At 41.2% G+C, this 24181-nt stretch overlaps 1 protein-coding gene across 2 annotated transcripts in view; it reads right to left on the bottom strand.

The window, feature by feature from the left end:
• Window positions 1-24181, bottom strand: part of CACNA1I (calcium voltage-gated channel subunit alpha1 I) — a 412300-nt gene that overhangs the window by 161143 nt on the left and 226976 nt on the right. The window lies entirely within an intron of this gene.

The following is a 24181-nucleotide window of genomic DNA, read 5'->3' as shown; positions in this document are numbered from 1 at the left end:
CTTAATCCAAGATTATATTGCTGTATGTACCGGACTTTGCCACTCTTTACCTCTCAGAACCATCAGTGAACAACTCAAATCTAAGTTCCTACTCTGGCATATTTTATCAAGCCCAGGCTTAATAAGAATCATACTTGTTCACCATTGGCAGTTGAAGACACATTTTGCCAGGCACATTGTAGTGTACCATGTAGGCAAAAGCTATAACATAGAAAGCCCCTTGCTTTAAGCCCAGAATTTCTGTTGGAAATAACATTTTGCTTGAAATGGATTTTATCACTTTTGGAAGTCACCAATTCCTGGACAGCAGTGAAAATGGGCCAAGAGACACCAGCAAAGATTGGGTGCCATGTTCACTGGCAGCACAACAGATCTATTCCAATATTAATATTCCCTCAGAAAACCAAGAAAAAAAGCATACCTTGTGTGTGTGTGTGTGAAATGGAAAGAAAGAGACCGACTTACTAGGCACACGATTGGGCTTTGAGAGGCCGCAGGACCCGTACAGTGCGGATTGCAGACAAGTATATATTTGAGATCCAGAGAATATTCTACACCATCCTGAAAATGAGAAGAGAGAGAGAGAGGAGGAATGCAAGAAAGTGCGAGAGATGTTTCAAACCAACAGGGAAATGGGTTTCAGGACTGAAGCAGTTCAACCAGCAGAATGCCACCAATCCCTTCCGTCTGTCATTCTTTTCTTTCATCAGCCTACCCTGAGACTTTGCTGCTAGAGGAATAGTAGAAAGATAGCACCACTCCATGCATGTTAATAATATGCCAGGCCTCTACTGCTGAGACTAGAGAGACCAAGGAAACAACTGTCATTCAGCAATGCATATCTTACGCTCCTCTTGTTGAAGGGATTCTGGTGACAGTATGAGCTGCGATCAGAGTGTGATCTCCTTCAGGGCTCTTTGAACTGAGTATGAATGCTCCATGTGCTTTAACAGGCTCATAATCCTATGATAAAATAAAAATGCAGTTCCTCCTCATACTGGAACCTACTACAATAGAGATGAGCTGAAAGGGAAGCACTGATAAGCTCTCAGGAAACAGACAATAAATTCCCCTGAACCTCTTTCTTGGCATTTACCTGTTTTGATTGTCATTAGGATAAGGGGCTTTGCTATAAGCCAACATGACCAGTGGTTATAAAATGCTTCATTCCTCAACAGGATGAAAGAAAGAAGAGTAAGATGCCAACCCACAGTATAAATTATTAGAAGTTGAGATTTGAACTGTGTTCCTGGAAAATCAGAGAAACATGAGCCTTGATACTGATTGCAGTGCCACCCAGCAGATTCTCTTACTGAAATTGTGTTGTGTTGTTGTATGTGTATATATTAAATTTGTTTTACATGGATGCAGGTACCCCAGAGCTATGTTTAAGTGAAGTGCTCAACATTGGTAGCATGTAGTTCTTAATTTTACCTACTGGCAAGTAGTTTTACAAAAACAATGAAAGCAAACCAGGTATTGTTTGAAATAACAACAGCCAACTGAAGCAGGCAAAGTAATAAAGAATATTACCAAATAGGTAAATTTGAAAACAGAATACATGGAATTAATTTGCACCGCGAGAGGAAATATGTAAGCCACTATTAAATATGCAAAGAGTATATAACATTTTCGACACACCTGCCCTTCCACTACAGTACTTTAGAAGCAAAACCTGTGGAGGATATGTTAGAAGATACAGGATCATACACATAATACTCTCAAAGGACAAGTAAAAATGTAGATCACCAAGTTTCCTTTCTAGAAGTACTCTATATAGTTTGGCCATCTGCTTTGGTTTTTTTCAAACATTACTTATCGATCTCATTTTTTTTACTATAAAAACCTGGGTTTTTTGGGTCGATTTGAAATTTCCTGTAGTTGTAATACAGGAACACAAATGTTTTTGTTCCAGAGTTGAGATGTCCTTTATTTCTTTTCATTCTGGATTTCTATCTTGCGACCCCGGTGTTATTATGTCTTTATTCTCAACCATATTTGGTTGACTTATATCTACTTAATAGTGCTTCCTGTAGTGACACCCATCCTGGAATACCTTGATAGAAAGCTGTTTTGCTCTAATCCAGACACTTAATAAGGCTCTTCTCGAAGAATATATGGTGCTCAAAATCTCAATGGGTTTTTGCTTTGTCGTACCATAAGTACACATGCCATCCATAAGTATTTTATTACTGGTCTTATCCCGTCTTGTAGCCAGGTTAAGGCACTGGTCTAAGATATAATTCCAAATCGGGGAAGCCACCGCTACCGTTGTTGTTGTTGTGTACATTTACATTTAAGTCATTTCCAATCTAGTGATCCAAAAGTGTTGGGGTTGTTATGGCAAGATTTGTTCAGAGGAATTGCCATGCCTTCCTTGGGCTGAGAGGTTGTGACTTGCCCAAGGTGGGCTTTATGCTGAGTGGGTTTTATGCTAAGCTCGTAAGGAACCCTGGTGTCCAGAGTCCTAGTCCAATGCTCAAACCACTATACCATGCTGGCTCTCACCTATTATATATCCTGTTTGAAATAATTTTGTCTTGTTGCCCAGCTCTCTATCTTTAAAATTTTGAATCCTCATTGTCTTAATCTGAGGATTAGCTCCCTCCTCCTAATTGATGTCATCTTCAAATTTGGTACACCCTCTATTCTGTCATCTGAGGAAGAGTTAACACACACTCATTTCTGTTGTTTGCATTCACAACTCCAGTGATGTAATGTATGGAACTTGTAGCACCTTTGAGACTAACTGAAAGAAAGACAGGAGTGGAACAGAGTTGATACTGTACTGGGGGAACTGGGACTTTAAAACAGTGCTTAACCTGAGAAAATGTTGCAACTGACATTAAAAACACAATTAAATGAGATTAACACATTATACTGTAAATAACCAGGCATAAACAGCAAAAAAGTCATTAATGGGAATACCCATGAATGAATTGCTGCTGTTTCTTGCTGGTTACTCACAGGTTAATGGCACTTTAATCTGATTCACCTCGAAATAGTGTGAAAACCATTAGTCAATTGCGCAATAATAATGGGTTATTCATGAGATATCACTTTGAACATGATGTCATGTGAAAACCATTAGCACAATTGTACAATCATAATGGGTTATCACCATTTATACTTCCAATTGTCCCCCTGTGTAACTCCAGTACCAGCTTCTTTCAGTTAGTCTCAAAGTTGCTACAAGGTCCCATTGCATATTGATTTGGCAGACTGATATGGCTATGTCTTGAATTCTATCCCCAATAAAATTGAGGGAAGAGTAAGTTTAAGCATCATTTTAAAAATGTCCTGTAGCATAATGGTATGGATCAGGAGTAAGTCAGGAAGCTCAAGTAAGTGTATGCCTAGGATTGCATCTTTAAGTGATTTTAGCTTCATGAGAAAGCCCCATGAGAGGGTAAGTGAAGACTCACGCATCTCCCTTGTGGAGATTTGACTCCAGTGCTATGTTCCTCCTCAGTGGAATCATAACAAAACCTCTGCTGGCTTCAATGAGGTCAAAGTCTCACTCCAGGTACAATTGTGTGTCTATTGCCGGCTTGCCTGTTGCCACCCAATTAAGGGGAAGCACAGATAAATGGATTGTCTGGGTTTTTACAAAACCTTGCGCCTAAGCAGCAGGAATTTTTCCTGAAAACTTTAAAGCAGGATGGTTCTGAGAAATGGCAGGCGCATGCCACTGCTGAGGGCAAAGAGTGGCCATAGCAATGACCTAGCATGCCTTCCCACCCTTTGGTCGGCTGAGAGCTGTCGCAAGGAAATATTTTGTTTCTTTCCTTTTTGACCTTAGTTAGAAGTGACTATGATAACCTTTTTACTTTTCAGAACACGGTGGATCCAAAAACTTCACAGTGGGGTGCACATTCTTTTGACATCGACATCACTTGCCAGCAAATGTTGTTTAAAATGAGAGGAAAATAAACATGACTTTTTCCCCTGAAATGAGACTGTGAAGGGAAGCATCAGAGTCAATGCAAAACATCATTAAGTTAATAGTGAACTATTTAATTTTTGAAAATAGTCAAGCACTGAGTGCCTGCCCGTCACTCATTATGTTATTTCTTTGGTTGAAACTGGGAGGTAGAGCCGGTTTGTTTATTACTGAACAGTTAGTCTGGATACTGCAAAAATGGCTAATGTTCATCAACAGAAAAAATGTCCCAATTTTGACCTCAATCAGCTCCAAAGAGAGGTGGGCTCCCTATTTTATACTTTGAAGAGCTGCTGCCAGACAACATATATCCAGACTTTCCTAAAATTGTGTCCAAAGTGTTGGACTACAACTCTCATCATCCCCAGAGTTGCATCAGATAGCACCCTCCCTGCTAGGCATATGACTGGCCATGAGCTCCTGGTCAGCTGCTCTGTTTTTTTCATAGCAGGCCACTTTGGTTTTGCTGGCCCTCCCCAGAGAAGCAAAACAAGAAGCATAGCATTGCAGAAAAAAGGATCAAAAACAAAAACTGAAATCTTCCAAGCCCTGCTCCTGAACTTCATAGCAAAAGGGATTAAGCTGACAGAATTAATTGATATAATATCAATTAATGCCTGAATCATATTAAAATTAAGCGCGGGTCACCTGTGGAAAATTTTGCAGGGCTTATAGTACTCTCATAAACAATTATGTTCCGCCCTTGAATTAGATGAGCATTCAAGGGTTTTGCAATCAATAAATGGGTTCACAGTGGGGGTTAGGCAAGAGACCCTTTCCCCTACATTAAATGGCATCTGATTCTCTGAAATATTGCAAGGGATATTTTAACCAGTGAATGACGTGGATGACTGATTTAGAGGATGTTTTGTCTTTCTCTTTTTGGCACATTAGCTCTATTTATACAAATTCATCCAATGGATGCAAGCTACAGGAAAAGAGATTCCACCTCAACATTAGAGGAACTTGGTGATAGTAAGGCTGTTAAGACAGTGGAACCACATCCCCCAGAGGGTAGTGGAGTCTCCTTCTTGGAGGTCTTAAACGAGGCCGGATGGCCATCTGTCAGGGATGCTTTGATTGAGGTTCTGCATGGGGGAATTGGACTGGATGGCCCTTGTGGTCTCTTCCACCTCTATGATTCTTTTCTATGAAAATGCCTTTGTTTATCTATGGCACACTGAAAGTATTCTTTCATTGTTCCATATAACTGATACTCTGAGAGTGTCTATTTATTAAGAAGTTGGGAATTTTTATTCTTATCTTTGCCAGGGTTCTCAAGGAGGTTTGCTTCTGCTCACACAATTGCTTTCTTTTTTGTATTGTTCTTTGAATGTTGGACTGGGACTTTGGGAGTCCAAGTTCAAATCTCCACTCAGCCATCCAAACCTACTGGTAACTTGGGAAACTTAACTCTCAGCTGAAGAGGAAGGTAATGACAAACCTGTGAATTTATCTTTTAAAGAAAGCCTTAGGACAGAGCACCAAATCTGGCATAAACTTCAAGACAAACAGGTACAACAAAGTTGACTTGCCCAAATATACTTGTAACAGAGGAAGATGGACAACCTGGATATTTTCCTCGACTGGCCTAAACATATAAGGGCACATCTGTTGTATCACCATCAATGAAAAACAGAAACCAAACCATCTGCAGGAGAGTTCACAATTTAGTGGTTAATATCTCCAGTAGGCTTGTGGGAACAATAACGGCTCTGGAGCGATCTACATTGTAGAATTGTGTGTGTGTGTGGTGTGTGTGGTGTGTGGGTGTGTGGTCTTCCTTTGGCGTTCCCTCATGCTTCCCAAATTTACATCCAAAAAACTTGTTCTCTAAATCCTTTCAACCTTTCAAACATTTTTCAAAATTAATTTGAAAGTGATAATAAGGTGAAAAAGGATCTAGGATATAATATATCTGATTTCAGTAAGGCCTTTGACAAAGTTCCCCATGACATTCTTGCAAACAAGCTTGTAAAATGTGGGCTAGACAATGCAACTGTACGCGGTTGTAATTGGTTGACTGGACGAACCCAAAGGGTGCTCACAATGGCACCTTTCACATCCTGGAGCGCCGTGACCAGTGGAGTCCCACAGGGCTCTGTTCCTGGGCCCAGTACTGTCAACATCTGTAGCATTAGGGAGTGGAAAAATGGGGGGAAACTTATCAAATTTGCAGATGACACCAAATTAGGAGGAATAGCTAATACCCAGAGGCGGATCAAAATTCAAAATGACCTGAATAGACTAGAGAGCTGGCCACAGCTAACAAAATGAACTTCAACAGGGAGAAACGTAGGTACTGTTACTTAGGGTGAAAAAAATTGAACATGCACAGAATGGATGGGGCACCACCTGGCTTAAGGAGAAACATGTGAAGGGATCTAGGAGTCCAAGTAGACCACAAGTTGAACTGAGTCAACAGTGGATGCGGCAGCTAAAAGGCCAATGTGATTTAGGCTTATCAATAGAAGTATGTGTCTAGAACAAGAGAAGTAATAGTGCCACTGTCTTCTGCTTTGGTCAGGGCCCACCTAGAATATTGTGTCCAGTTCTGGGCACAACAATCAAAAAGGACATTGGAAACTGGAGTGTGTCCAAAGGAGGGCAATAAAATGGTGAGGGTCCTGAAACCATGCCGTATGAGGAACGCCTTGGGGCTGGGTATGTTTAGCCTGAGAAAAGAAGGTTAAAAGGTGATACGATAGCCCTGTTTAATATTTGAAGGGATGTCATATGAGGGGAGGCAAGCTTGTTTTCTGCTGTCGAGACTGGCCCGGAATGGATGCAAGCTGCAGGAAAGAGATTCCACTCAACATAGGGAACTCCTGACAGTAGGGTGTTCGCATGGACACACCCCTCGGTGTAGTGAGTCTCCCCCTGAGGTCTCAAACGGAGGTGGCATCTGTGGGATGCTTGATTGGATTCCTGATGGCAGGGTTGGACTGTGGCCCGTGCGGTCTCTTCCACTCTATGATTCTATGCGGGGTCAGGACCCCGCTGCGGGGTCTCCCTCCGCCGCAAGCTAGTCCGTGGGGAGCTGGACCTCCACACGGCGGGTCCTGTGGACTGAAAAAGAAGCTCCAAATGGAGCTTCTTTTCAAAGTCGCGTTGCGACGTAGCGAGGCGGCCAGGGCGCACTCGCTCGTCACAAGGACACGACACGTACGGACGCTCAGCGTCGGATACGCAAGATGGCGCCGCCGTAGACGGCCGGCGCCATCTTGTACGGATGGAGTCCGTACTAGGCCAGGGGCGTCTATAGAGACGCCCTTTTTTAAATAGGACGTCCTCCGGATTGTCCCAAATGGCAGTGAGAGAAGCCCCTATGATTCTATATTTTAAAAGCGCTGGAAAAGTGGGAAATGGGATTAACTGAAACTGTCATGCCGAACAGGGCAGTTGGAAAGTACAGTACACGGGTGCACTATACGTAGTTTCAACTTCCACTGAAACCACACAACAGTAAAATATATGGTGTATGTGACTGTGGTGTGTGCAGCGCACGCCGCCACATACAATGCCCCTTGTTTTCAATGGGGCGTGGCATATGTGGAATTCTTCTTATGGAGGGGAATCCAAAATGGATCCCCTGTGTAAGGGAAGGGCCCCACTGTAGTGGATGTGTGTGTATAAAAATAGGTCAACGTGGTCAATCATGCTGTATTGAAAGTGTAACCAGCCACTTTGCCCCATTCCCTAAAATTAAGATGTGGAGTTTGGGGACCATATATGGCCCATTGGTTGTAATTCATCCTGCCTGATTCAAGTGCTGTAGAAGGATATAAGAATGATATATCTAGGATGGCCTAATCATATATGGAAATTGCTACTTAACATTCATTAGGTGAACATGTACATGTAAACTATACTCTTTATATGGGGATGCTTGCACCCTGTCTCTACGCTCATTCCTCTCTACTAAACATCAGGGTTCACAGCAGAATCTTTATTCCTACAGTCTGCCCTCATGGTGTATAAAAGAACCTACCATCCTCTCCTGAATCTTGCAGACACTGCTGTTGAAGTAAGCCAAGCACTGAACACATAATACTTCCTTTTTCTGATTCTTGGACAAACATAAAAGGAGCTTTGTTTTTACTCATGATCTTATCCCATGATAACACCAGAGGCCGGAGGATAACATGGTTCAGCTTTCAGGGGCTGTTTACAGGCCAGTGGCCATTTTGAGCAAGTGCCAAGCAAGGAGATCAATCTGATATGAATCAAAAGCTCTTACTTGCCATTATTTGTAGATAAGGAAAAACAGCAGTAGAGTTTACAATTCCACCGAAAATACCCTCTACTATGAGTGACCATGTGCAATCTGCAAAAGAAACTGACACTGAAAGTTGAGGCTTCATGGCTGGCATCATCAGTTTTTTGTGCGTTTTTTGGGCTATGTGTCATGTTCCAGAAATTTCTTCCTGATGAAGCCTGAAATCCACAAACACCTGGACAATTTCAACAGAAAAGAGGAAACCCTTAAAGTAAACAGGTTTGGCTACCAATCCTGAAGATAGCAAGCAAAGACTCAACAAATCAATGAGAAATCAGCAGACAATGGAGCACTGCCAAGCAGACATTAATCCTCGTTTGCAGACCCTCCCACCCTGAGAGCCTGCCATTACAACAAAACCAATACATTCAAATTCACTCCTGCCTTCTCAGGTCACACAGTATATACATACCCAACTCCTTTCAGACGAACATTCTCTGAAGATGCCAGCCACAGATGTTGGCGAAACGTCAGGGAAGAAACTTTTCTGGAACATGGCCACATAGCCCGAAAAACCCACAAAAAACAACTGACATTGAAACACCTTGGAGTTTTTGGGGGCATCTACATCAAAAATTGTTGGCAAAGACAACAGCAAATAGGTTAAAAAATCAGGATCTTGATTTTCTTGATAAATCTAAGAAAGTCTCTGTGTCCGGGAAAGCAGCCAAAGGGCCTATAAGGCAGCTATTCTCAAACAACAACCCCCTCCCAGACAGCAAAGTCAGTGTAAGCTACACAGTCCTAGAAGTTGCAGTAGCTTTATCAAAAGGGATTACCAAAGAATGTCAGATGGTCCAAGGTTCAGGTAACAGATAGCAGTCGATAAAGCAGTCCAAGGTCAAGGTTTCCGGGTATTCAAGACAAGAAGCCAAAGGACCAAAAACAAGTCTTTCCTCTAAAAGAGTCAGAATATCCACTGCCAAAGAACCACACATGCTCCATGCTAAGAAGCAAGAGGAGCTGGCCTTCAAGCTGTGCCTGATTACAAGCGCTTCTGATTAAAGCCTCCAGATCTTCGAAGGCCCTCTCTTCTGCTCGACGCTCATTGAAGGTATGCACACTGCCCAGATCCTCCTCCATTCCACAGCCTCGCACCAGGCAAACTTGACTGCTGACCTCTGAGGGGCCCTAACTCTGCTCCAGCAGAACTAGGGCCAGCCTCTGCTCCCTCCATTACAGGTTCAAGCCCCTGGGGCTCTGGCTCCTCCATTATGGTTCAGATCCAGAGGCTCTAGCTCCATCCTCTGAGTCCTCCAAGCCATCGTCCAGGCTGGGCATGACCTCGCTGATATTCTACCAGTGATGTAGTCAATTGACTTGGACTTAAGTTGACTCAAGTCACTTCAATGACTGGACTTGGTGTACTTGGCAAAATGAACCATTAACTGACTTGATTGAACACGTGTATATTTTAGTGAGTGACTTGCTGGTGCCATTTCAGTTTGAGCAGCAGGCAAGACCTGTCCCCAAGTGTAGGGCACATTTCTTGGAAGTGAACAGCAATGTGTTAGGCACGGCTTGAGGTAGAAATTTTGAAAAGCTTTAGGAGGCTCCTCTGATGTGTGCAGGTCGGGTTGTCAAGCAGACCTCAATCCCTGCTAAACCCCATTGCCTAATGCCATGCTGTTCCTCTCCGTGAATGCACCCATCCCTGGTTTTTCTTGTTAAATTTAGATCCCAGCTTGAGACTTGACTTGAAAGTAGCTTGTCAAGATTATATTCTAGGTATGTAAGAAATATAATTATATATATATATTATTATGTATGTATGTATGTTTATGTATGTATTATTTTCTATGAGGAGAACAAGAAGTTCAAAGAAAACAAGTAACGCAAAAGGACATTTGGAGCAGGAAGTGCGAGACAAGAAAGAAGAAATTAAAAACTGAAGAAAGAAATTTATTGTAATACAATATGTATGATATTGTATGTGTATAATTATGTAAATAATCAATAAATTTTTTTTAAAAAGAAAGTATCTTGCAAGGATTTGAGACTTGACTTGAGATTTGAAAGTAGAGACTTGAGACTTGGACTAAAGGACTTGAATATATCACTGTATTCTACTAGTGAAGGCTGGGAACAATACATGTTTAATCTTGGGCACAGTAAGTTTGAAAAAGCTCCTCATCAAAACCAACAACAGGTGATCTAGTAAACCTAGAAATCCAGGAACAAACCCTTACAACATCCCTTGCTACTAGATCCCTCCCTGGGAAACATTATCATGGGACAGACCAATGCTAGACATACCACCAAGGGATTCTTCAACTACACTTTTTCTAATCTAGAACAACATATTGTATCATCTGCCAGTAATCTTATTTTGCTATTTACATAAATCAATCAGCTGGATTATGTACAAGGAAACATGGCCACAACCTGGATATTAAAGTTAGTAACTCTGATAAAACAGTGGGTAGGGAAGTCATCTCCCCAATTTTTTTAAAGCTGCCATTTCTTGTCATGTGTATTCAAGTTGTTTCTGACTTATGGTGACCCTATCATGGGGTTTTCTTGGCATGTTTTGTTCAGAGGGCATTTGGTATTGCCTTTCTCTGAGGCCCAGAGTGAATGACTTGCCAAAGGTCATCCAATGGACTTCCATGGCCAAATGGGGATTCAAACTCTGGTCTCCAGGTTCATAGTCCAATACTCAAACTACTACACCACATTGGCTCTCTAAAGCTGCCATGTTCTAACTAAAAGGTTTCAGACAAAATCTTCATCATGAGGCTGCCAAATAGGAATTCCTTAACAAAAGGAATTCAGTATCAGCACGTACAAGAAATGGCTGACTTATTACAAAAAGAAATTGTCCTCATTTGTAATAATTAATTTTTCTGTGCCAGTTCACTGCACTATTTTAAATTGTGCTATGAATATTACTATGACAACTATCTTCAGTATTGATTTCATTTATCTTCACTTTCTAGAACAGACAAAATTCCTCTTATTTTTTGCTTCCTTTTATACTTTGGATATATTTGACATATCATGTAAAGTAGGTTCTGGACCATGAAAACCTATGTTATGGTAAATCTGTCAGATGATTTTGTTATTGTTGCAGTGGTTAACCTGGCTGATCCTCTGGTGTTTGTTACTAATGAATGAGAACAGAAATGGGGCTATGGAATGTTTCCATTGCTAAAGAATAACTCAAATGTAACTCAAATAGTCTTGCATTCACTTTGACAATTCATTTCTTCCTCAGCTTTAATTTTCATGTCTGTAAAATGGGCAACAGCAACCCATTTCACAGGAGCGCTGTGAAGATGAATAAGACAAAGAGGATGAAACGCTGTGAAGATAAAACACACAATGTGAAATGCTTAATTATAATGTGCCTGAAGTCGTCTCCAAAAATAAGACATTTTGTAAGTTCAACAGTACATAATTACATACAGAAGATTCTGAGCTTGAGGGCTGTCAGCATCTAATTTACTTCATGCATTATTAAATTTCAAAGTTTGTTCTAGCTGCTGAATCAGCTCTTCCTACTCAGAGTTAGGTCCCAGCCTTACCCTTCTGTGCATCTAACTGAAATACTGCTCTCTGTGATCTGTCACTCAGTTGTGCTCCAGACCAAAATAATAAAAAGAGTGTGTGTCAAAACCTTTTACCCAAGTGCTTGTCAGAGGGAGAAATTTTCAAATGCAATGAGATAAAAACCAGAAAAGGTGTTGTGTTTCCCTCTGCAAACCTTTTTATTTCAGCCATCTCCACCTCCTTCTCCTCCCCAGCTTCACCTTTTGCTCACATTTGGAGCAGTTTGGTGCTGAACAGCCTGGATGTTGTCTGGACTGTTTGTACCAGATTTGGGCCCTGTGTCACCTAGTCTCCCTGCCAAGAGGATGCGGGAAGACTGGTTTATTTCGCCCGTGCAGACAGGTCCATTGATGTACTGTCACCAACACCAACCTGCTCACCAGAGATCAGGGAGAGAAAGCCAGATGGGATTTTGCATAGATAATAAAAATCTTGAAATTCTCAAAATATTGAAAAATAGTCCAAAGTGACATGGATGGCTCATAAAAAAAATCACAAACAGCAGGAAAAGGCTGGCCATATAAATAGGTCGTAGGGGATAATATGAAGTAGTTTTACACACAGACATACACAAAGATGCATACATAGGAATGTCAGTTCACGTGTAAAAGCACATATTCACATTCAAATGGTAATAAGGAAGATTTAAGAAAATCTGTTGAGGCTACCAAGTTCAGCAACAGATTTTTTTTAAAAAAAATCAGTTCGATTTTTCAACTTCATTTGGTATGCACTTGAAAAAAACTGTTTTCTAGTTAAGCTAACAGGTTATTGATGAGTTAATGAAGGAAAACAAACATGGACATGATAGAGAACTGGGAACATGGAGAACTGAGGACCCTTTATTGAATACTGAAACAACTAAATCCATGCTTCTGTAACTGATGATGTTTGAAATGCTTCTGATATGCATTAGCAATATAATGTGAAACATATATTTTAAGATGCACGATAATAAATAAGTAACTGTTAAGCCACAAACAACCTAGGAAGATACTGTACAGAAATAATCAGAGACCTTTAATTTAGTTACAAAGACAACCTGTGCTATAGGTCACACTTTGAAAATGTCTTTCTGCCCTTCTTTGTTACCACTCAGTCAAGTATGAAATGTGCTCAGAATTGACTATAAAGGAATGAGAAGGCTCTCATTCTACTACCCAACCTCATCTTTATTAGGAAGTCAGTAGAATTCTCTCTTCTCATGTGCAAAGAACCAGCTCCCTGGTGATTAATAATTATATTATTTAAGCAAATATATGAAGGGCTTAGAAAGCTAAACCACTGTTAAAATGGAGGGCAAACTCCTCTCTGTGAAAATATCTGAACATAGAGCCAGTAAGATAATTTAATGCATGCAGCATGTCTCACTTGAGCCAGCTTTTCTTTGAATCATGGTATAAATATCTTTATAAAATAATAACCGTGTGCCAAACTTTGCCTCTTGTATGGAAATGTTTGAAGCCTGTTAATTTATTTTGAGAAAGTTTAATCTAGAAAATAATCCCATCCTATCCTCCAACGCTATCTCTCCACAATCCCTATGATTCATCATTTTAAAGTAAATACTTCTGTAGACAGCATAGTGTAGTGGTTTGAGCGCTGAACTGTGACTTTGGAGACCAGGGTCCAAATCCCTGCTCAGCCATGACCTTGAGTAAGTCACATTCTCTCAGCTTTAGAGGAAGGCAAAGGCAAACTCCTCTCTTAAAAAATCTTGTCAAGAAAACCCATGATACGGTTGCCTTAGGGTTGCCACAAATCACAAACAATGAAGGCACACAACAAAACAGACTTCTTCATCAGAACCTGGAAAGTTACTTCTAAAAGGCAATTAGCTCCAGTTATAATTCCAACAATGCCCATGTAGATCATTACAAATACAACTCACATTTTAAAAGCAATTATTTGCTTCCCGGATTTTCAAAAATAATTAAGCAATACTTTTAGGTAAATTTAAAAAACAAGTCACTGGCCAGTGGTACAAATGCCTTTCTCCTGTCCACTTCCAGCGTAAATACACAGGAGGGAGTTAATCAACTACTTTAACCTACAATAATATTTTTAATGAAATTTACAGACATGTGAAAGAGGAACTGTGAATTTTGATACTAAAAGCAGCCACAGAACAAAAAGAATGGTGGCGTGACTTCAGAACTAAGGAATTGCTGTAGAAAATGAAGGCACATAATAGCAATCCTTGGTTAATATCAACAGTGTTACAGACCTGCCCTGGCTAGAAGACAAACTGATTGATTTGGAAGCTATGCTCTCAAACCCGAGATACATGGAAGTGATACGTTTCTATTTAGTAGTAAAAACACCAAGGAGTGCTGTAGTACTTTAAAGATGAACAGTTTTATCACAGCATAACATTTCATGAAATAGAATCCAATTCTTCAGGTGAAGTGAGGTTTAGCCCATTTAAGGTGTCAAAGAACTCAGTTGTTTCTATTGAAAAAGACTAACATGGATACCTCTTAGGTAGAGTTGCCAGGCTTGACTACACCTCCTCTAGTTTAAAGTATTAACAGGGCTTGGATCTGGAAGAGATACCATAAAGTTCTTGTCAGGCATAAATGTGGCATTCAGCTTCAGAAACATAGCTGGATGCTTCTCCATGCTTTCCCTGATCTCCATCAGTTACTAAATAGCACATGGGGGGGGGGGGTCTGATCAGCTAAAAGGTGGGTTTGGAGGGATGAGGGAGGGATGTGCTATCATTTTGCCTGACAAAACTTTATGGTGGTATTATTATTATTATTAGATTTTATTATTATTAGATTATTATTATTATTAGATTTTATTATATTTATTTCCCCAAAACTGGGACTCAGATTTAATGCAAGATTAAAAACAGTACAATTAAAAACATAGAAGATTTTACATTAAAACAAAATTAAATTATTACAATATTAAGACAGGTTGCATAAAAATATAGTTAAAAAGAGAAAGGTGTTTAAAATACTTTAAAACAATACAACATTCAGCCCGTCCTTTAAAAACATTCTGCTTTAAAAGCCTTTCTGAAGAGGAAAGTCTTTGCTTGGTGGCAGAAGGCCAACAAGGAGGGGGCCATTCTGGCCTCCCTGGGAAGAGAGTTCCAGAGTGTAGGGGCTGCCATGGAAGAGGCCCTCTCTCATATCCCCACCAACGGTACTTGTGATGGGGATGGGACAGAGAGAAGGGCCTCTCCTTTATGGTACCTCTCCTTGATCCAGGGTCTGTTAACAATTCATGCTACGGGAGCTCAATCCTTTACTCAACCAGGCAACTCTACTCTCCAGAAGTTTTAAACTACATAGCAGCAATGAACATGCACTCTGTGGATGCTTAGAGGCACTATCATTTATGATTAATTTATATTTTCACAGCTGAGCCTGGCATTCAAATCAGCTTCTCAAAATGATCACAGCTACAGGTAGAATAAGAACCAAATGGGGAACCCACAGAATGAAATCTCTATGCCCTCCTTCCTGCCCCACTCAGTGAGGTCAATTTTAAGTTTGCAGTCTACAGAACAGTTGACACAACTTGCCAGGCATGCCACATTAATTACCAAGGACTTGACACAGCACAAGAAGAATCTGCACTGACATCTCTGAAGTAGGGCCAGCGGCTCTCGTCAAGAAAAGTTACTTCAATTTTGCCTAAGCTCTGCATGCCTGAAAAGGGGCCAGCTAGTCATTTTGAGATGCAAAATGAGGCAATGGAGGGTGAAAACAGAAAAGAAGAATAAGAGTTAAGGAACACAAAGTGCTAGATTTTATTTGGTTTTCACTCCATGAGTTGTAACTGTCAAAATCAATAATGCATTCACTCACCAAAATTCTGGCACTAACATTCATCTTCCAATATTATATTCTCCTCTCCACAGTGTCCCCCCCCCCTTGTTCCAATCCTGTTTTATGCCTACCTCCTGCTATCACAGTTTCTTTTCATATTCCAATTTCTGCCACTCTTCATTATTTCCCCTTCAGTGTCCATTCCCCTCCATGCAAGTTCCATTCTATCCCTCCCATCCCATCTTATCCTGATTTTCTTCTGATTTTCATCACCTTCTGTCTTTCCCTTTCTAGCTGCTCTGGTTCAGTAGCAACTACAAAAGTAGTTTCTTGGATATGCTGCTCAGCAAAATACTCCAGAAGCCTTGAGCTAACAGAAGGACAGTCCTGGTCATTGGCACCCTGTGTTGACCCATCTGTTAACAGTCTGACCTGGACTAGTGTGCATGGAGAATGTTTGGCCTCTGGCTCCTTCATCACACAGGAACAGACAGCAACCATACTATGGAAAGAAGCACATCAGCACCCCAGGCCATCAACTCATACTAATGTAATGTAATGCATAGGACTGACAGGTCACAACTTTGACAGCTTTTCAACACAGTAAGCCTGCACTTTTCTGAGAGCTTCATAAATGCACTAGTATGACTCCAGAGGCAATACTGCAGCTTCCTATCATCATGGAGTAGAACAGAAAATGGGGAAACATTAAGTTGCTGATGCTGAATTTACACTGCAGATTTAATGCAGTTTGACACCACTTTAACTCCCATGGCTCAGTGCTATGGAATCAGGGATTTGTATCCCTTTATTCTCTGGGGCGCTTGGAAGCCTCCCTCTCTTCTCGCCAGCTTGGGGGGGGGGTAGAGCTCTTAGCTTGGTACTGGTACTACAGTTGAAAAACAATGGTAGAAAAAGTGCAATGATTAATATGTGAGATTTGCATAATCAGAATGCAAATTAATCATAGGCATAATTATAATAACTTGCATAATATGCAAATATGCCTGGATAAGTAGGACTGGCATATGGCAACCCTGCCTCTATGTCACACTCCTTTCACTTCCTAGCATATCTTTCACCTTTGTTGTTGTTGTTGTGTGCCTTCAAGTAATCCGACTTATGGCGACCCTAAGATGACCCTATCATGGGGTTTTCTTGGCAAGATTTGTTCAGAGGTTTGCCATTACCATCCCCGGAGACTGAGAACATGTGATTTGCCCAAGGTCACCAAGGGGGTTTCAGGGCCAAGCTGGGAATTGAACCCTGGTCTCCAGAATCATAGCCCAACACTCAAACCACTACATCACACTAAGTTTCTTATCTTTCACCTGTCCTCTAGAATTTAACAATACTTGCGAAAATTACAGACACAGTTAAAATGTGGCAATGTTAATTTGTTGCTTTTAAAATGTCCTTAAATTCTAGAATCCTTCACTTATCCTCTAGAATTTAAGGACATTTTCAAACCAGCAAATCAATAAATACTGGGTCTGTAATTTTAGCAAGTATTGTTATTTTTGTTCAGGAAACCATTTATCTAGAGGATATCCTAGGCTGAAGCCCTGCAAACTTTTCTAACAGGAGCTTCCTGAAAGGGAAGTGGGAAGCAGCAGCTTAAGCCTGCCAATAATTTAAGAGTCAATTACTGTCTGGTGTGTGTGCCCCATTAGTGCTAATGGCAATGACACACTGGAGCAAGAGAAGGGCAGGCAAGAGAACAAACAAGCTGCTAAATTGCTTAAGTGGGTGGTGAGTGTCACACAAGACACACGCCATCAGACCTTGTTATGAAAAGTGTGCATCCTGTCTCATCTGCAAGGCTAAAGTGGCAAAGAACCCTGAAAGCAGGAAAGCAAGATTAAGCCAAGAGTTCGCAACTCACTCCTAGGCACCAGATTAGAATGTGGCTAAAGGGAAATTGGACCTACTGAATCCTAGAGCCAGAAGTTATATGTGACTTTCTATGACTAGTTCCCAGAACTCCCCAACAGCACGGCCAATGGCCAGGTTGGCTAGGAGATTCAGAGGGTTATAGTTCAAAAGGTAACTTTCCATAGCTCTCACTATTACACATAGTTAAAATGTTGAATAGTTAAACTTCTCCCCAGAAACACAGCAATAACCTGGCTCTTGTTTCCCAAATACATAAAGCATACTAAGTTTCTCAGGCCGTCTCACATCCTCCAACATTTTATAAATTAATACCAGGACATGTGTGGTTGAGCCACACCAGAATGGGGTCAGAAAAGTGTGGCCAGGCAAAAAGAAACAAACATCATTAGTGAGAAAGAATGCGAGGAATGGATGGTTGTATGAGTGAGAAGTGACACTAGAAGACTGAACAAAATGGAGATTCGCAACGCATGATATGGGAGTTACCTGGCAAGCAAAGCAAGGATTCTGAACCTGCTGGTGAGGTGATGGCACATCTATGAAAAACAGGATGTAGCTGCCAAGCGTTTTCTACAAGGACATTCCATCCAAGAGGTTGTATGAACAGCAATAAGTTACAGAATGTTTGGACATGGACTGATAAGAGGAGGAATGTAGAGAACTCATCAATTAAAGAAATTTCTGTCTAAAGGCCAAAGAGCAGTGGACGTTGGAAGTGGAGAAGCAGAAAACCTTAAAAGAGAGACCTTTCCAAACCAGAGGTGTGATCCTGAATCCGCAGCAACAGGGCTCCCATAGCCTTCATGGAGACGACTGATCAATGGCTTCAGTGAAGTGCCATTTTGTATGTGTGAGTATATGTGTGTGTGAGAGAGATCTCTTGATGCATAGGGTCTAAAACCAATTTGGTGTCTCAAGTGTCTGTATCAGCCTTGCTTGAGAAAGTCTACAGAAAGGGAAATTTTCATTACATGCTCTCAGGTTAAAAAGGTTGCCCCTACAAACTTGGGGATGACAAGAACACAAACTATTTTAAAGAAAAGTTCTGGAATTTTATGTACAGTGCGCCTGCGTTATAAGCACTCAAGCCGTGGGGAGCACGCGGGGCAGAAGGGGCGGTGCGTCCCATTCAATTGAATGAGCGCACGTGCCCATGGCGCCCTACACGCCGCCGCGCCACCACACTGCCGTGCACGAGCCCCATTGTTTCCAATGGGGCTTGAGCATAGGCGGGGGGGGGGGCGGAACGGCGAGGGCCAACTGTACTGAGTTTAGGAAAGGCAAGACTCCTCTCCCTCCTGCTGGGTTAAATGGATACAGACCACCTCAGCACTTTGTACTCAGTTTGCAACAACTGAAATAAATTGAGGATGAAGTGGCAAATGGGAGGAGGAAAAAGAAACCAGGGCATCTTTAAAAGCAGCTGAGAAAGGAAGATAGCAGATGATGACCCTGTCAAACCAGGATAGCTGGAGAATATGGAGTCTTAGATGGACATCTTTTCATCCAGTACTTGGACCTTTCACAGGTGGGGAAGGGAATGTTGATTGTCAACACAAGTATGCTCACAAAGCAATAGTTCAATATTCAGTGTATTTATTAACAATAGCAACATGGTCCCAGAATGACCATATCTTGCTTGTGTGGATTGTAGGTTAACAGTGGTTTCATCTATGGAAGCTAATGGTCAGGCCTAGAGCAAATTAGGTATTGCACTTAGGCAGGAAAAATGAAATGTACAAATACAGGATGGGTGACACCTGGTAGACAACAGTACATGGGAAAAGAATATAGAGATCTTAGTAAGCCACAAGCTCAACATGAGTCAGCCGTGCCATGTGGCAATCAAAAAGGCCAATGCAATTCTGGGCTATTATCAACAGGAGTATAGTGTTGAGATTAAGGATTATAATAGTACAAGTCTATTCTGCTTTGGTCAGATCACCTGGAGCACTGTGCCCAGTTCTGGGCACCACAGTTCAATGGTCATTCAGGCTATATAGTTCAAAAAGGATGTTGGTAAGCTAGAACATGTTCAAAGGATGGTGCACAAGATGGTAAAAGGTCTGGAAATTGTGCTATGAGGAATTACTTAGGGAACAGTGAATGTTTAGCTTGGAGAAGAGAAAACTGAGAGGTGATATGATAGCATTTCTAAACATTTGAAGGTATGCCCTGTTGAAGAGGGAGCAAACTTATTTTCAGTTGCTCTGGAGACTAGAGGGAAAAATCAATTGATTCAAGTTGCAAGGCAAACTTCCTGACAATAAGAGCTGTTCCACTGTGGAATAGATGCCTCTGAGGGTGATGGATTCTCCTTCTTTGGAGGTCTTTAAACAGGTTGCATGACTAACTTTCCAGAGTACTTTGGCAGTGTGTTCTGCATGGCAAGGATTGGACTGGATGTAACATTAAGCTACTTTCACTGTGGGTGTGAAGGCATTCTTAGAAAATGGATGGCCCTTCTTCTCCCTTTCAATCAATGATTCTATGAATCAGGCCCTCAGGTGGAGCACATTTCACAAGCAATCCACCACAGCAGTCAAGAAACAAACTTCTCTCCCTTAAAACAAAGCAAAATGAAAATGAAATACCTGCAATGAGATGTGCCTTCTTTATATCTCATGGTCACTTTCATTTTCGAAGAATGCCTTCAGACCCACAGTGGAGATAGCTTAATGCTAGCAGTTGGTGTTAGAACATACTTAGCTATTTCTTGCATTTTTGAAAATCTCTTGAAGCAGTGGGTGCCCCAACTGGAGGCATTGCTCAGAGAGCGAGTGCCTGGAGGTTCACAGTCACCATGTTAGGAAGGGCATCAGGAAGGAAAGGGACATTTCTGGTTTGTTGGTAATGTCTCTGATTTTGAAAATGAGGCACCTATCAGAGGCTGGAGGAAATAACTTCCTTCCTGTTAAGGAAAGGGTGGGTAATTCATACCTTGCCAGACATTGCTGGAATCCTTGCCATGGAATACACTGCTATCAACCCTCCGCATTTGCTATGCTAGTTAGGGCTGCTGGGAATTGTTGTCCAACAAGATCTGGACAACATGAGGGAGGAAGGAAAGGATACAGCAAAAATCCAGTCTGTGGTTGTAAATGGCAAGAAGAAAGCTTAGGGTTTCTAGGGAGAATAATAAAATCACAGTTTTGGAAGGGACTAGAAGAGCATCTGATCTAATCCCCTGCCACAGAATACACAGCTAAAGCACAGCTGAAATATGACCTTTCAGTCTCTGCTTAAAGTCCTCCAAAGAAAGAATTCACCACTCACAAAAGTAGTCTGTCTATTCTATTCTACTGGTCTTGCCTCTTCATTTCCATACAGATTGGCCAGTTCACAATGTCTCTGTTCACTAATGACCATCATTAAACTAGACTTGCTACTTCATTTCCACACACAAAGGATTTTGAATCTGAATTGACATTCTCACATGCCAATGGCATATATATGTTTGTCCCTGGTATCCACTCCACTATATGCATCTGAGGAAGTTGATTGAAGTTTATGAAAGCTCATGCTGCCAACTTATTTATTTCCGTTAGTCTCAAAGATGCTACAAGATCTCTCTAAATACTTATTCTACTCTTAGCCAGCTCTTAAAGCAAGTTTTTCCTAAAAGTTAGTGGGGGATGTCTCTCTCTTGTAATTTGAATCCACTGCTAGTTTATGTTCTAGTCTCTGGAGCACCAGTAAACAAGCTTGCTCCATCTTCTACATGACATATTTAAAGATAGCTATCATCACCTCTCACTCTTCTCTTCTCCAAGCTAAACACAATCTTAAACTGTTAGTCAGCCTTTGTTGTTGCTGTGTGCCTTCAAATTATTTCCAACTTATGGTGATCCTATCATGGGGTTTTATTGCCAATATTTATTCAGAGGTTTGCTATTCCCCACCCCTCAGGCTGAGAGCATGTGATTTACCCAGGGTCATCCAGTGGGCTTCATGACCAAACATGGAGTCATTGCCTCCAGAATCATAGTTTAACCACTACACCAGGCTGGCTCTCCTCTGGACATATTCCAACTTGTCAATGTTCTTCTTGGTGTCCAGTTGCATTTGGATAGTGCCATTTTTGGCTACAAGACTGGCATAGGGAACAAATATTGTTAGTAGGCATGACAGTCCCCTTCTGTAACTTCATCCTTGTGCTGATCCACATCTTGGCCCATTTACATCTCTACGGTTGCTAGAGTGAAAACGAGAGAGCCCCTGTACATTTAATAGTTGTGTACAAGAAGGAATTTCAGCAAGTGTTGCTTGTTACTTGGTTGTGTGGCAAGCAACACTTGCTGAAATTCCCTCAGCAGATGCACATTTCTATTGAACCAATCTCTTTCTGGTCCATGCACCCATTTCTTCTCCCAGTTTGGAAACCCATGTGGTCTTCCTAGCCCTGTTCTCATTTGTGGCTCTTCTATCCTGAAGTCAGGAGTTGCAGAAATGTCTCTGGAAATAGTAATACAGTGCGTCCTCGCCTTACGCGGGGGATCCGTTCCGGATCCCGCCGCGTAAGGCGAATTCTGCCTATGCCTGAGCCCCATTGGAAACAATGGGGCTCGTGAGTGGCGGCGCGGGCGCGTGCAGGGCGCAACGGGTGCACACGCCCATTCAATTGAATGGGATGTGCCACCCCTTCTGCCCCGCATGCGCACCGCGGCTTGAGTGTGTACGCTCAAGTCCGCGTATGGCACGCCCGCGTATGGCGCGGGCGCACTGTACTGTAATCACAGGACCTGCAGCATCTCTCATTAGGGTCCCTTCCCCAAGTTCTTGATTTCAATATACAGTGGAACCTTGTTATACGCTGGGGTTTGGTTCCAAGATCCCCCGTGTATAACAAAATCCGTGTATGCTCAAGTCCCATTACATATAATGAAATAGCAAAATGGTGTCCCTTATAAAAAATGGAAAATCAATATAAATTTATACTTTTTTGGAACATTTTCAAACCGTGTATGCTTGAATCCGTGTATAAAAAATTGTGTATAAGAAGGGCCGACTGTAGCTTTCTGCAGGTGTCAGAGCTGTGAGACAGGATGTAATTTTGGCCCTTCCAGTTTGCCAACAACAGAAGAGTGTTTCTTTTTCTTTCTTTTTTTTAAACTTTATTTCATCTGCTGCTGCTGAATAAGCCATATCTTCTGAGACTGAAAAAATAATTACTAATTACACAGTTACTTCAGTGTGCAGTTCTGGAACTGAGCAGCTCAGCATCCCGGAGTAATGAATAACTTAACTGAGTAAATAAATTTTGATTTACTTAGTTTATTTATTTTTCTTTAAGCATAGGCTTTCTGAATGCTGCCCAAGCCCATGACACTGTCTCCTGATGCAGAGGACATGATTATTTCACACCTGCGTTGTTCAGTTTTCTCCCACAGCCAGGGAAAGATTTTTTTTTAATCAGATTCCAGTAAGAGTTCAAGGCATGTTTTGAAGCTAATGTGTAGAGACATAAGCAGTCAAGTCAAGTGGTGACTTAGTTAGTGTGGACTACACAGCTTTCCGGTTGGGGGCAGGGGTGTCTGAGAATTGAGATCTGAGCCAGATTTTTTAAAAACAAAAAGGCAGCTAACTTGTTTTGAAGGTTAAAAGAAATAACACTGTGCATTGCTGTTGTTTCTGTCTTTGAAAATTTATCCTCAGGAGTTTTGATCTGAAATCTTTATTTCGGCATCTGGAAAAGTCTGGTTTTCAAAATAGCTGAGGCTGCAGTCGTACAGATACTTACTTGGGAATAAGCTCCATTGAACTGAGCTGAACCTCTGCACATTATGCACAGAATTTGGCTGTGAGTCACTTAATAGCTATATCTGATGTCAATTAAAGAATTGTCTTGCATCCAGACTTAGTCACAGTTAGAAGAATAGACTCAGTGAAATCAAATTACAGTACTGATGACTAACCCACATCTCATTGTTTTCAGTGGCTCTGTTCTAAGTGTGACTATGTCTGCTTTCAAACCACTTGATGGCTCAGTATTTTTGTCACAAAATCAGCACCAGGAATACATTGATAGAACTGTTCACTGTTTACACCACATGCATAATTCTCCTTTCCTTCGGAAGTTTGTAAATTTCCTAGTTCGACCTATTTAAACAGCAATGGAAGGGCCTGCCATGTAGGTGCTGCACTGCAGGAACTATCCAAAGAAAAGCAAATACATTTTGTTATTTTTTAAATTGTGTATTTAATCAACATTATGCTTTAAATGTGCATGATGTCAAAATATTATTAATATTATTCCTAATATTACAATATTATTGTTAAATGTAATAACATTAATATTAGTTAGATCAGTAGTATTAAATATTTTATATTATTAGCTACTTTAAGTGAACTCTTATGGAGAAAAGTGGAGTATAAATCCAATACAAAGGAGTGAGAGTGCATATATATGTGTATCTGTGTGTGTTTGCCATAGTGCCAAGACCATGATGCCTGGAACCCTGAATCTTGGTGTGCACTAATGGGGTGTAAAAAGATAAATGTAAAGGTTGTCAAGTTGCGTCCAACTGTAAGGGGCGGTGCTTATCTCCGTTACTGCTATTATTCAACTTTAACTGCCATGGCAAGATCCTATAAAATCCTGGGAGTTTCAGTTTGCTGAGGGACATTTAGAATTCTCAGCCAAATAGCTCTTAAGACTCACCAAAGTACAAGCCCTATAATGCCAAAGGATGTTACCTTGGTAATTAAAGTGGAATTTAACACTAA

This window comes from Sceloporus undulatus, chromosome 5 (assembly GCF_019175285.1).
Source record: "Sceloporus undulatus isolate JIND9_A2432 ecotype Alabama chromosome 5, SceUnd_v1.1, whole genome shotgun sequence".
Classification (NCBI taxonomy): Eukaryota; Metazoa; Chordata; class Lepidosauria; order Squamata; family Phrynosomatidae; genus Sceloporus; species Sceloporus undulatus.
This window is presented reverse-complemented; position numbering and strand designations above follow the sequence as displayed.